The sequence below is a fragment of the Sciurus vulgaris genome (genome assembly GCF_902686455.1).
Source record: "Sciurus vulgaris genome assembly, chromosome: 1".
Taxonomy (NCBI): domain Eukaryota; kingdom Metazoa; phylum Chordata; class Mammalia; order Rodentia; family Sciuridae; genus Sciurus; species Sciurus vulgaris.
The window spans coordinates 47702872-47716215 of record NC_136461.1 but is presented as its reverse complement, the minus strand read 5'-3'; the positions used below and the strand labels follow the sequence as shown (position 1 = coordinate 47716215).

Sequence of the window (13344 nt, the reverse complement as noted above, 5' to 3'; positions counted from 1 at the left end):
CTTTCCATGACACTATGACCTGTCCGACTCCGGAGGCAGCCTGGCTATGCTGAATACTTTGGGAATAACCAACTCCATGTCCCTATACCAGCCTTCTTTGGGCATTTGGGTTGTTTCTCCTTTGATTGTTTATGATTGAAGATGACACAACTGTAAACATCCAACATCTGAATATAATGATTATTTTCTCTTGAAATTTTTCCCCCCCTTGGGCTCATATCCTCTTGGTTTACCAGGTCAAAAAGCACAGACAGTGTTGCAGTTAAAAGAAACCTAGACTCATTATCTCTTCCTGGGGGTGGAAATTCTCATTTCCCAGAAACCTCAGGATGACTGGGGAGGCTGGTGTTGGAAGTGAGCTGGACAGTGGGAAGGAGAGCCCAGGGCTGGATCTCAGATCAGCAGTGGCAATAGCTGTGACTGAGAGGACGCCCCTGTAGACTAGGAGTGAGATGCCTGTCAACCACTGGAGATTTCCTGAAAACGGTGTAGAGTCCAAGACTTCTCAAACATGACTGTGCTTAGAATTTACCTGGGGAGCTTGTAAAAATACACAGAATCGGACTCAGAAGGTCTAGGGTGGGGCCCAAGATTCTGCCTTTTAGAAAGTTCTAGGTAATGCTGACTGTGCTGATCAAGGGACCACACTTTTAGAGTGGCAAAGGATTAGGTGAATCTTTCTTTGCCCACCATTCCCAGAATCTTTAATTCAACTCCAAAGATTCACCTGGATTTCCTTGGCTGGGTCCTACTCCTATGAGACTCTGCACCTGTGACTATCCCCATAAGATTTTCTGTCCCTCTATCTTCCAAAGGTCATAGACCAACCTTATTCATTACTTTATTCCCAGGATTGGAGGTAGTTTGAGACTAATAATTATTAATAGGTAAGTAGGTGAATAGATGAACTAATAAATCAGCACGAGGAGATGGGAATTGAAAATAAAGGATTAGGTAAAGCAGAGAACAACCAGATTTGGCCTCCAGATTATTATTATCTAGTTGAGGTTTTCTGAACCACCCTCACCTCCTAAAAGCCCTGAGTCAGTGACCCTCCTCTGATCCTTAACAACTTTTTCCAGCATACCCCCCCATCCCCATGCTGACCCTGAACCAAGAATGAACTCAGATGAGTGAATGAGATCCAGGAAGCTTAGAGGTTCCTTACAGGGTGGCTCTAATAAATACCAGAAAACAAAAAGCAGGTGTTGGCAATCTTTCTTCTGCCCAAAGAGTTATTTACACAAGTTTCCAAAGCAATCCCCTTCATCGTTTTACACGCCTATTACACGGTTCTCTTCAGGGAAAGGTCTGGAGTTGGTTAGCTCAGTGGATTAGAGAGTGAGTCTCTCAAGACCAAGGGTGGTGGGAGTCCTTTCCTTTCTCTTCCTCCGCTCTGAGCTATGGGCCGATTGCCCACTCCTGGCCACTGGTGGTCCCAGTGGTTACAGAATGAGCCTGGGTCAGTGCACACCCATCCCCCTACTCGAGATGAAAGGTAGAGCCATGGAGGAGGGTGAACTTGAACTTTGGTATCAGACAACCTGAACGAGGTACAGAACACAGACATCCCAATCACTTCCCATTATATACTTTTTTCTAAAAACACATTTTATTTTGAAATAATTTCAAGCTTACCAAAGAGTTGCAAGTATAGTACAGGAAACTTCCATGTGCCTTCTGTCCAGATTCACCATTTTAAAATAGTTGGCTACATTTGCTTTCTCCTTTTTCCCTTTTGTTTCAGTCCCTCTGAAGATGAAAAAAGTTTGCTGAAACAAAAACTTGAAATCAGAAAGTTGTTACTGTTCAAAAGTCAAAACATGAATGTAAGAGTTAGAAGTAAACTTTTAAATAAATCTGTAATTTGGTAGCATTTATATTTCAGAAACTATCAAAAGTTAAAATTGCACTAAGATTTTGGGAACACTGTAACATACTAATATTTCATTTGGTGTTTGGAAGCATTTGAAGTTGTGTATTCATTGCTCCATAGAGTATGCATTTTAGTACTTCAATGTAGATTACTTAAGAACAAGGATATTATCTAACCTCAGTGCAGTTTCAGGAAAGATAGCATTGAGAGAAAACCTTTATATATAGTTGGTAATTGCAATGTCTTCAATTATGCCTCTAATGTTATCTATAAAACATTTTTCCCCTTCAGTATCTGGAGTAACTCCTGAGTACATTTGTCTTCATATTCATTTTTATGTTTTTCCTTGATAACTTAATTTTATATTTTGAACATGTAAAACATTAACATGTTTCCGAAGTCAGCACCATCCAAAAAAGTTTATTCAGAGATAGGCCCTCCCTCCCTGATCCTTTCTGCCCCATTCCCTTTGTAAGTAACCAATTGTATTGTTTCCTGATTTTTTTCCAAAAGTGCAAAACAAGTAGGCAGATAGATATATGTGTTTTTTTATTATTTATCCTTGTTATAATTTGGGCCTGGAATGTCCCCCAAAGACTCATGTGCTAAGGACCTGGTCCCCAATACAGCAATTTTCTGAGGTGGGACTCATAGCAAGTGATTGGACCATGAGAGCTCTGACTTCATCAATGGATTAATCTGCTGATAAGGTCACAGCTGCTGGCATTGTGGGGAGGTGATGGAAACTTTGAGATAGGGCCTATTTGGGGGAAGTAGGTCACTGAGGGTGTGCCCTGGAAGGGTACTTCTTATCCCTAGCCTCATCTCTCTCTCTAATAGAGAGATAGCTCATCATGAGATGAGCAGCGTTACTCTGCCACACCCTCTCCACCATGATGCTCTGTTTCACGCAGGTTCAGAAACAATGGAATCAACCATGATTTGAAACCTTTGAAATCAAAAGCCCAAATAAATTTGTCCTGCTGTAAGTTGTTTCTGTTGGGTATTTTGTCACAGTGGCAAAAAGCAAACGTGTTCCTTTCTTACTGAAAAAGTAGCATCTTAGGTGTACACTTTTGAACTTTGCTTTTATGCTTGCAGTCATTCCACATTTGTTCATGGAGATGTCCCTTATTCTTTATGTACTTGCATATTTTTGGTAGGTTATTTTCTGCTCCTCCTAGCCAGAGGTAGTCTACAGCCTCTTGAACTTGGGATGATGTTGTGGCTAGCTTTGAGCAATAGCATATGACATATGCAATGCCCTCAGACATCCAAACCCTGACCTTTAGAGGACCATGGAATTTGGTTTTCTCACTCTTGGAAGGCAGCTATCATGTTCTAAAGAAGCTCAGGTGAGGTGACTGAGTGGGGAGAGGCCCCATGTAGAGTGGTCCTGGAGAACAGGAGACCATCTTGTATGTTCCAGCACCAGCTGAACTCAGCTGAATGTGGTCAGTGGAGTGACCTCAGCCTATATCCTGTGGCTAAGAAGAACCACTCAGCCAAGCCCAGTCATTAAGAATAATAAGTTGTAGTTTTAAGTCACTAAGATTTGAGGTGGTTTGTTCCAAAGTGATAGATACGTGAAATAATAGTATTCTGTGGGTCTAGCCAACCTCCTACATTCGGGTATTGTTTTTACAGTTTACAAATAATGGTTCAATGAAGGACTTCGTGCATTTATATTTTTATACTGTTGGAATGTATCTTCAATGTAAAATCCTAGAAGTGGAATTGTTGGATTGAAAGGTACATGCATAATTATTTTGTCAGATACTGCACATTTTTCTCTATAGAGGCTATAACGTTTTATTTTCCCAGCAGCAATGTATAATTGTGACTGTTTTTGAAACTTGAATTTTTGTCAATCTGATGTGTGATAAGGAATATCTCAGGGTAGTTTTAATTTACAATCATATTGTTATCTATTATTGCATTAAAAGTGTTTCAAAATTGTGGCCTAAAACAACTAATTGTTCAGTGGCTTGCTAACAAAAATTTATTATTTCACAACTTTTTGTGAGTCGAAATTTCAGTAGTTTATGCCTGTGGCTCAGGGTCTCTTTATAGCAGATCAAGTTGTCTTCTGAAGCTGCAGCCATCTCAAGGCTCAGTTGGGGGAGGATCCAGTTCTAAGCACATACACATGACGGTTGGAAGGCCTCAGGTCCTGGCTGGCTGTTGGCTGGAGACACTGGTTCCTTACTGTGTGGGTCTCTCCATTGGATAGATCACAACATGGCAACAGGATTTTCTCAAAACCAGTGAACTAGAGAATAAGAGGAGGTACCCAAGACCAAAGTCAGGGTCTTTTGTGACGTTTAAGTGATGTCCCATCACTTTTGAGATATCCCATACTTTTGCAGCATCATCTTCATTAGAAACAAGTCACCAGGCCCAACTCACACTCAAGAGGAGTGTGACACAAGAATGTGAATGCCTAAGAAATGGAGGTCCGGACATTCGTAAAGCTCCCTGACATAGTATTTCTCTTAGCATGAGTAGGCCTTTATGCATCTGTCTTTTGCATCTGCACATGATTTTTACTTCATTTTTGTTTTTTCCCTTTATATCTAAAAGTTCTTTGCATGTTAGAAATATTAGTCTTTTATCTGCGATAAGTGTTAGAAATATTTTTTCCAAATTTGTCATTTGTCTTTTAACTTTGCTTATGGTGTTTTCCCATACAACACTTGTTGTTATTGTTTGAGTCATAATAGGAAAACCTTCCTCTATACTCAGAGTGCAAGGAATTTATCGTGTAATCTTTCAGGACTTTGTATAGTTTCATTATTCTACATTTTGATCTTTGATAGACTGGGAATGTATTATTGTCCACAGCATAAGGAATGCATCTAATTTTATATTTTCCAAATGGTTAATTTTCCCAAGACCATTAAATAAAAAGTCCATTTTTGTGTGAGTGATTTGAATTACTACCTTTATTCCACTTTGAATTAAGCCATTTCTGGGCTTCCTAATCAATGCTGTTTGTCTGTCTACTCATAAACACTGCTCTGTTTCAAATACAGAGGCTTGGAGGATGCGTTAATACTTGGTGTGGCAAAGGCTTCATCCTAGCATTTGTTTTTAGTGTTTTCCTTTCTACTTTTTACATGTTTCTTATTCCATGTAAAGTTTGGTATCAGCTTGTTTAGCTAGGAAAAAGGCTTATTGGTATTTTTATAGTAATTACAATAAATTAATAAATGAACCTAAGGTGAATTGACATCCTGGTGATGCTGAGATGTATGAATCAAGAACAGAAATTATTCTTCCATTTGTTCAAGTCTATCTTTGTATTTTATGTATGCTTTATAGTTTTCCTCATATACTTCCTGAACATTTCTAATTAAACTATATGATCTTAAGCTACTTTATCTTTCTGAATCTCAGATTTCTCATCCATCAAAAAAAGATCATGATAGCTTTCTTGAAGAATTATTACAAAAAAATAAAAGAGGAAAGTTGTTAAATGTACTCTGTGTAATTTTATTTCATTATTCTTCCCCTTGAAGATCCTGCTTGCTCCTGAGGAGTGGGGATGAGAATTATTTGCTCATATGTCTAGGAAGGACATTGTCTAGGTTGGTCATAAGTCCATAGATATTACGGGGCTCACTATGTACCAGGATCTGCACCAGCTGCTGGAGATACAAGGGTGGGAAAATCAAATGTGATATCTCTTCTCATAGTTTCTGGTAAACCAGAATTTCTCATTAATCATTTGAGATTTTATAAAAGCAAAATACAAAACCAATTATATAGCCAGGCCCTGGAACTTGTTAGATTCTAAAATTGCCCAACACACAGAAGTGAGGGTTTTAAATACTAGATCCCAGTTTGGCTCAACATATAAGCAGATAATACCCAAAATGAGAGAGAATGGGAGCTAGAGGGGACACAGGCAGGAAGGAACTGAGGAACAGTGGGTCATCATGGGGCCAGGATCACATAATTAGTGAGTGACTGAGCAGAGACTGGAAGCATGGTATCTAGACTCCCTGGCTGGGGCACTTTCCAACACACACCCCCTGTCATTCTATTTTCCATCTGCATCTCTTGTCACTGCCATATACGTATCAGGGTTTCAGCTGTCCACACTAGCTGCCTGGGGAACATTGGCCAGGAATGAATAACACGTTTCTAAGAAAGACTTGATATCACCAGAGCCATTATGTCACAAGGCTGCAATTCAATCCTCAAAGAGAAAGAGGGCAACTTAATAAAGTTACACCTGGAGAATTAGGTATGGATTGAAAAAGACAAAATCAGTTGCTATAGCACAGTGGTTTTTTTTTGTTTTTGAGTCAAACAGACACAGTAATCTAAGTCTGTGTATCCCTTCCAGGTTGTCTAGTCTCACTGAGTTTTTTTGTTCTCATCTTTAAAATGAGCTTTCTAGCATGTTCCTCGTGGGATCTACAGAAGAGATTGCTCATTGTTCCAGGTTGGGTTTTCTCCTTCATCTCTAGTAACAGAACTCCAAGTTCTTAGCTGAGCAAAGAACTGTCCAGTATAAAAACTATATTTCCTCACTTTTACTGTAGTTACGGACAGCTACTTCTTCCCAGTGGGAGGTCAGCAGAGATGTTATGTACAACTTCCAGAAAAGGCAAAGGTGTGTGACCTTCTTTCTCTCCTTTCTTCCTTCTTTTAGTTGGAATGTAGGGGTGAAAACTTGAACTAGAGGAGCTATTTGGGCCATGAGTAAATGCTGGCATCAGAGTCCACATGTATAAAGCACAGGATTCAAGAATCTGGGATACCATGAACCCCAAGCCATTTCTGGACAGCTTTCTGATATTTTGATCCAAGATTTTCCCCTACCTTTTTAAAATTACTTATTTAAAAATTTTTTATTTGTTCTATTTAGTCATACATGACAATAGAATGCATTTATGCATTTCGATAAATCATATAAGTGGAGTATAATTTCTCGTTTTTCTGATTGTACATATTGTAGAATCACATCGGTCATGCAGTCATATATGTACATGAGGCAATAATGTCTGTCACTCTACTATCCTTCCTACCCCTGTGCCCCTTCCCGTCCCTCACTCCCCTCTGTCTAATATAAAGTAACTCTATTCTTCCCTAGTGCTCCCCTACCCCTATTGTGAATTAGCATCCTCATATGAGAGAAAACATTCAGCCTTTGGGTTTTTTGGGTTTTTGGGTACTAGAGTATCTTATATAATGATAGGAAGTCCCACCAATATTAATTCTTTGTTGTATGGGCAACTGTTGCCTATGCCTGCCTGGCTTCCTTTTCTCCTGATTTTATTTCATTTATTTTTTTATTCTTGGTACCAGGTATTGAACCCAGGGGCACTTTACCACTAAATCCTTTTTATATATTATTTTGAGACAGTATCTCAATAAGTTGCTTAGGGCCTTGCTTAGTTGTTGAGGTTGGCCTCAAACTTGTGAGTCCCTCTGTCTCAGACTCCCAAGTCACTGAGATTATAGGTTTGTGCCATCAGGCCTGGTTCCTCCTGATTTAATAATTTCACCTAAAGTTTTCTTTGAGGAATGACCCCTTATCTCAGTCTTAATAGAGCTGTCAATTAGGATGTACCAATTGAACTTTGAATTTGAATTGCATTTGAATCTTGGACAGTATAACTCAGGCATCAGGATTGCCCAGAGTGGCTATGTCCTTGGAAGTGATAAGGAAAGCTTTGCATTACTAAAAATTATTAATCAAGAAACGTACCGTGGAGGCTAAAAATATAAAATTTCCATTTTGCAATTATATTTCACAAATGGATCCAATCAAGAATCATTAATAGATGCTAACACTCCTGGGTGAAAAAATATAGGGGAACAGAATATTCACACAATCAGAAAATAGATTACTTAGCAACTACAAAGGCATAAAGCCACTTTTGCAATGATGAGATCTGATGGATACCACTTTATCTGATGATCAAATATGATATAATGAATGATAGGGCATCCCATACACCCTGGTGTGACGCACTGGGAAGGAGTCACCTATGTCCTATTTATACCAAAACAGAACCAGGCGAATCCAAACTGAGGGACATTCTATAAAAAGTTGGCTTAGATGCTTCAAATATTTCACTGTCATGAAAGACTGAAAAGGAAAACAAATAAACTAATACTGTGGTGAATCATCCTGCATGAAAGGAGACTAAGAAACACGATTGTCAGACATTCTTTCTTTGCTGCATACTACAAAAATGAAGACCATTCTCAGTCATCAGACTCACATTCCAAACAATGACAGCATCACTCTGAAGGGTCACATGGTTATTGTGAAGGACCCCAGAAGGACTTCGGTCAACGTAGAACTCAGTCTCCATGGAAAGAAAAAGAAGAGGTTCTGGGCTGAAGAATGGTGGGGAACTCGTAAGGAACTGGCCACTGTTTGCACGATGTGTGGTCAAGTGCGGAACATGCCCAGGGTATCGTGTTGGGTATGGGTACGAGATGAGTTCTGTGGATATGTTCTCGTCCCATCCATGCTGTCATTCAGGAAAAGGGCTCTCTTGATGAAATTCAGAATTTCTTGGGTGAAAAATACATCCTCAGGGTTCGGGTGAGGACAGGTGCTACTTGTGTCTCAAGCTCAGAAAGATGAATTAATCTTTGAAGAAAATGTTATTGAATTTGTTTCAAATTCAGCTACTTTAATTCAGCAAACCACAACAGTTGAAAACGAGAATATTAGGGAATTTTGGAATGGCATCTACATTTTTGAAATGGAAGCGGTTCAGCAGGCTGATGAATAGGATCTTAGAGTTATCTAGCGCCCTGGATTACAAGACTGATTTGTGATATTTTAATGACACAATAAAAGATCTCTATTGATTTTGGGGGAAAAAAAATCCTGATAGTCAAAATGCATGATTCTTTACTGGAAAAATGAAATAGTTATAAAGGAAAATTTGGAAAATTTTTAATATGGACTCTGCATTAGAACTAGTGGTCTTTCAATGTAAGTTTCCTAAGCAGGGAAACTGGTTTCACGGAAGAATATTCTTGTTTCCTTTTTTCTAGAAGATTCATGATGAATACTCTGGGGGCAAAGTATCTTGATGTTTGTAACTAATATTCATATAGTTCAGTGAACACATTAAAATGGGCACAGAGGGGCTGGTGTTGTGACTCAGTGGTGGAACGCTTGCCTGGCATGTGTGAGGCCGTGGGTTCAATACTCAGCACCCCGTAAAAAAATAAAATTAAACAAAAGATTCATTGATAACTTAAAAAAAAAAAAAATATATATATATATATATATATATAAAAGAAAAAAAAAAAAAGGGCACAGTGACATACACACAGGAGATGCCAGAGAAGCAGAGGGAGAGGGCACATGTTGCCAAGTGAGAACACTTGGCGGGGCTGCTTGAAGCATATAAGTTATGGTACTAGTGTTACGACTTTTCTGTAGATTTCTAATTTTTCCAGATAAAGAGTCTCTCTTTTTCTGTTCTTAGAGTGCAATACACAGACCTTCAAAGTGATGTTTACCTCCCGTCACAAGCCCCAGTTCCCTAGTGCCCAGGAGCCAAGTGGGTCCAGGCAGGACTCCCCAGGGTATTGGTATAGACTGGAGGAGACTCGATGGTGAGTTGACTCAGTCCACATATCAGGGGCTCTCAGGACACTCCCAAGGGGGACCCAGCATTGGAAGAGGAAGCTGGCAGTGCAGCCTTGCCTCTTTGGCTCCCCCTCCCCCTCCCCCTCAAGCACCACTCATGTCTCCACCTCAGGACATTTGTCTTAGTTGGTCTTGGGGCCTGGAATGCCTACCCTCTGGGTCCTTGCATGGCTGCTGTCTTGTCATTAGCTCTCGTCCTTGCACAGCTGCCTGTATCAGCTGAAAAGCCACCTCCTCACCAAGGAAGTCACCCTACCTCAGCCCTGTTCCTCCTCCTGTCCACCCTTAGGTGTTCTTTAAAGTCTGTGTCGCTAGGTGGGATTCTTACTTGTTGCCTTTTGCACTCCTGATGTTGCATTAGTCAGGGCTCTCTACCTAATAGGATGTCACATGTAATTGTTACCTGCATATTAAATATCACATATAATATCCTAATAGTAGTGTTTCTGTGACATATATATACACATAAACACATGTATGCATATAATTGGCAATAAATATATGTGTGTGTGTGTGCGTGTAAAATGTGGAATTGGCTCATATGATCATGGAAGGTAGGACGTCTCATGACCCATTCTTGCCCTATCTCCCCTCTTCCTGCTCCTCATTGCCTGTCACATGAATGGATGGCTATAACTGGATGAGTCTCCTGTCTCCCTATACTGACACTTGCAACCCATCCTCAGGATATGCAGATATCACAGACACCATGATCATACCTGGGCTTCTGTCCGGTCAATGTATGTCTCTCCACTTCAGTGGGATGGAGCCACAGTCCCCAGTGTGCACAGAGGGTCTTCTACCCTTGGATCTTGTCCAGGTCCTCTCTCCAACTCAACCTCTTTACCGTGCTTTTTTTTAATGTCTATGCACAGACCAGTCTAGATGAGTTATAGCTTGCCGAATTCATGCAACCTTACATCTCAAGGCCTCTGGCCTGTGGTGGGCTTCCCCTTCCCCTGCCTTCAGTGAACAGCCACATTCCTTCAAGTCTTAGCTCAGCGCCTTCTTCAGAGAAGTTTCTCTGGCTCTCTTCCTGATTCAGAGGTTACTGCTTCTACCGGATCCCTTCTGACTGGTTCCAATTAATCCTCTCTTTCTGTCGAGACAGATAAACCTTTTGTGGTCAGTCTTGCCCCAGGATCTGTGAACTTTCTGATACCAGCAACGGTGTCTGACTCAATCCAGTGTGGACAGCAATGTTGAGTGGAGGCACATCAGGTGTGAATGAATGAATGAATGCATAAATGAATGAACGATCAAATCAAAAGAAAACACTACAGCCGGGCATGGTGGTGCATGCCTGTAATCCTAATGGTTTGGGAGGCTGAGATAGGAGGATCTAGAGTTCAAAGCCAACCTCAGCAACAGTGAGCTAAGCAACTCAGTGAGACCCTGTCTCTAAATAAAATACAAAATAGGGCTGTGGATGTGGCTCAGTGGTTGAGTGCCCCTAAATTCAATCCCCAGTACCCAAAAGAAAAAAAAGAAAGAAAACACTACAGGTTTAATCATGATAATAGCAACAACAGCAATTCTACTGATAACAAACATTTACGAACCACTCAGTTGGTGCCTAGCATTATACTAGTTGCTTTACCTGAATTATTAAATACTCAGAAGAATCATGGGTACTAGCAATCAGTGTTGAGCTACTGACACGTTTCTAAGCATTTCGCATGTGGTTGCTCATTAAGCTGCACAATAGCCATATGAATAATAATAATAGTTATTCTTTTCTTTTTACTAATGAGGGTGCTGGGGCTTAACCTCATGAGATATGAGGTTATTTGCCTTAGGTCATACACTTAGTAAGTGAAGGAGCTGGGACTTATCTCCTAGAATCAATGACTACACTCCAGACTCCCAATGCCCCTCTTTAAATAAACTAGCGAGCCATTTTGAATGTTCAATGTAGTCATTGAAAACATCTCTACACTTCAAAACACATTTTTTTTTTTTTTAGAAGTAAGAATGAAATTCGCATGCCTGTGCACATAGCACCTCTGAGATTTTGGCCATTTAAATGCAGATGATGTAAGAACAGACATTTTTGGTTGGACTTTCAAGATAGGTAACATGATAAAATATCTTAACATGAAGAAATATGGAAGACATGACCAGAAGTGCTTTGGAAAAGTCATTCATTTTGAATTCCTAAGTCATGATCCTCTAGGAAAAGGGCTTGAAAAGCAGACTTACTGGAAACAAACAATAGACTAAACATCCCATACTCCCACCCATGTCAGAAGATGGGACCTTGGAGAAGCTGGACTTGTTGGCTTCAACTCTGCCCCCTTGGAGTTCAGAGTGAAGAAGGACCTAGGAAGTCCACAGCATGAGATCTTAAACCACAAGTAGAAATCAGAGTGAGCTTATTGTTTTCCCATCCTAGAAATGTGGGGAGCTAGAGGCAGAGGGATGGAGCCAGGGACAATAGGTACAGTGAAAATAAGCCTGGATTCCTTCAGTTTGGGGCTTGAATTCAGGCCCCATAACTTACTCTCAGTATGAACTTGGGCCTCAGTTTTAGTATTTGTAAATGATAGTAACAGTTTCTACTGTGTGAGAATTAAATGAGAATTTGCCCATGAATCTCTTAGTAGTAATAGAAAACATTTATTGGGTCCCATGCCAGGCACTGTTTTAAGCTCATCCACTTTTTTGAAACAGCTTTCCTTAACTTATTTAATTATTCCATGAACCCTTATGAAGAAGGTACCTGAAAATTAATAGGCTTTCCTGAGACACCAGAGACCAGAGGGCCAAAGAAGAAGTGGTCAGACACACTAAGGTCATGTCCCACACACTGGGTGTATCTTGGAGAAACTACACCCAATCTGAATGCCAGCCCCCTGCCTCCACCCTTGAGGAAGCAGCATAAGGCTGAGGGTGGATAAACTTTGGAGTCAAGCAGTCACTGTTCTTAGCCCCACTTTTCCACATACTGCTGAATTTTCTCAGGCAAATTACCTAACCTCTCTGAGCTATAGTTTCCTCATTTATATCACAGGGGATGATCCACGGAAGCTAATGGTAGCAAATGAGGATTAACTGAGATAAGATCTACATTGAGCCTACCTTTAACGAGTGCTCAGTTATGAAGCTGCTATTGTCATTACTATCACTTTAATTATTATTTCCCAAATATGGGTAGTCCATACTTACAGCCCCACCCTTGCCTCAGATCAACTTTAATGCAGATGTGAAACCTCTTTACATACTCCAGCGGAAATACATCCACACTAAAAATTGCTTTACTGTAGATCTTATCTTGGAGTCAGAGGAGGTAACTTACACTGCATATTCCAGAACAAACATCTAGAATCCTTCTCTGATGCCTTTCCTCTCCTGAATCTGTGTTGCTTCTAAACTAGCTCACCTCTCCACCATGCAAAGCCCCAATGTCCCTCTTTTAAATCCTCCCAGGACCTCTTCAGCGTCTCACCCCTTCTTAGCTCTTGACCAAATTCTACATCTAAATATGTGCATCCTAACCAACAAGCCTAAAGTGTTCCCATTAATTGACTGATCCTCCATAAAAGTAGTTTAACTCTTTGGGAAGTCTCAGATCTGCATCTATCACAAGCTATCTGTCAAAGTTCCTCATCAACGCACCTAGAGTCAGCCATGGAGGCTCATGCCTATAATCCCAGCTACTTGGGAGGTTGAAGCAAGAGGACTGCAAATTTGAGTCCAACCTCAGCAACTTGGAGAGACATGTAGCTTAGTGGCAGAGCATCCCTGGGTTCAATCCTTACTACACAAACTGAACAAACAAATATTTAAACACACACACACACAACCTAGACCAGAGCCCTCTTGAAGTGTG

General features: G+C 40.4%; 1 pseudogene across 1 annotated transcript; it reads left to right on the top strand.

The window, feature by feature from the left end:
• The first annotated feature begins 8088 nt into the window (after positions 1-8088).
• Positions 8089-8640, top strand: LOC306664733 (large ribosomal subunit protein uL6-like; annotated as a pseudogene). Its single transcript has one exon. The product of its transcript is annotated as a large ribosomal subunit protein uL6-like (transcript).
• The last annotated feature ends 4704 nt before the right edge of the window (positions 8641-13344 follow it).